This window comes from Bison bison, unplaced genomic scaffold (genome assembly GCF_000754665.1).
Source record: "Bison bison bison isolate TAMUID 2011002044 unplaced genomic scaffold, Bison_UMD1.0 scf7180017859082, whole genome shotgun sequence".
NCBI lineage: Eukaryota > Metazoa > Chordata > Mammalia > Artiodactyla > Bovidae > Bison > Bison bison.
In genome coordinates this window covers 66558-67879 of record NW_011489654.1, presented here as the reverse complement: position 1 = coordinate 67879, position 1322 = coordinate 66558, and positions in this window count along the sequence as shown.

The window sequence follows — 1322 nt, the reverse complement described above, 5'->3', positions numbered from 1 at the left end:
TCCACCCCCGAGTCCCAGGAAATGGCCAGCAGTCCTGCTGTGTGAGTGGCCAGGCTTGGCCCAGAGACAGCCGAGGGCCTGCCCCAGGCCGGGGGCCAGGCTGACGGGCAGGAGAGGCGAGTGTGGAGCGGAGCCCCGGGCCTCTTCCCTGCGTGGGTCCTGGGGAAGCTGGGATGCATCCTGGGCGGTGGAACGGCGGCCTGCATGCCACTCTCCCGGGGAAGAGTCTGGGTGCTCTGCCAGGGGTGTGTCCAGGCCAGGGGGCCAGCCCTGGGCCCCCGCTTCCATGGGGGGGGGTGGTGACGAGTACGCCCTGGGGGGCTTCCTTTGGGGGTGAGGGGTCTGGCTGGGAGCACAGGGACCCAGAGAGGGATGGTCGCACCCCCTCCACCCCCCTCTTCCCAGGACCAAGCTGCCTCTGAGGACGCTGCTGGTGAGGGGCTGACACGTGAGGCTCCCGGAGGACCCGAGTGAAGGCCCACCACTCCCAGAGGGGTGACCTGGGGATTCACAGATGAGAAGGGAGGCTGGGCGCAGGGCAGGCCATGGGGCCGCGGCAGCCAAAGGGGCGCTGGCTAGCACCCCACCCGCACTGAGCTGTAGCCCTGCCCTCACACGTGGCCCCGTTTATTTGGTTGCTTTAATTGATGACAGCTAGGGAGGCCGTGTCCCTGACCCTCATGAACAGGCTCTCAGGGAGCAGGCTGGGGCTCGCAGGTCCCGAACTGTGTCCCCCCGGGGTCGCGAGGGCCCGTCAGGACGCCGGGGCAGCCTTGGGTCAGCAGTGGGCAAAGTGGGCCTCGCCAACGTCGCGCAGGTCGAGGCCCGCCAGGCTGGGCGGGCTGGCGCAGGTGATGTTGTTGTAGGCCAGCACGGGCGGCTGGCGGTCGTCGTCACCCTCTGCCAGGGCCTGCACAAAGCGGGGCACAGAGGATGGCTGCTGCAGGGCGAAGGCCCGCAGGGCGCCCAGCGCGCAGCCGCAGTCCCAGGGGTTGCCCTCGAGCCACAGGCGCTCCAGGCCAGGGGGCTGACGGTGCGAAGGTCCTCAGCGAGTTGTTTCGGAGGCTTGAGGAAGCGCTAGGCGGCTTGAGTGGTGCGAGCGCTAGCCGCTAGGCAGCGCCTCCAGGCGGTTGTGGGAGACGTCCAGCCAGAAGGTGCGCTGCAGGGGCCCCAGGGCGTCCACCGGCAGCGCAGACAGCCGGTTGCGGGCGAGGAGGAGGTACTCTAGGCGGCCGAGGTCCTGGAAGAGCCGGCCGGGCAGGTGCGTGAGCTGGTTGGCAGTCAGGTCCAGCTCGAGCAGCTCAGCCAGGCCCCCCAGGCTG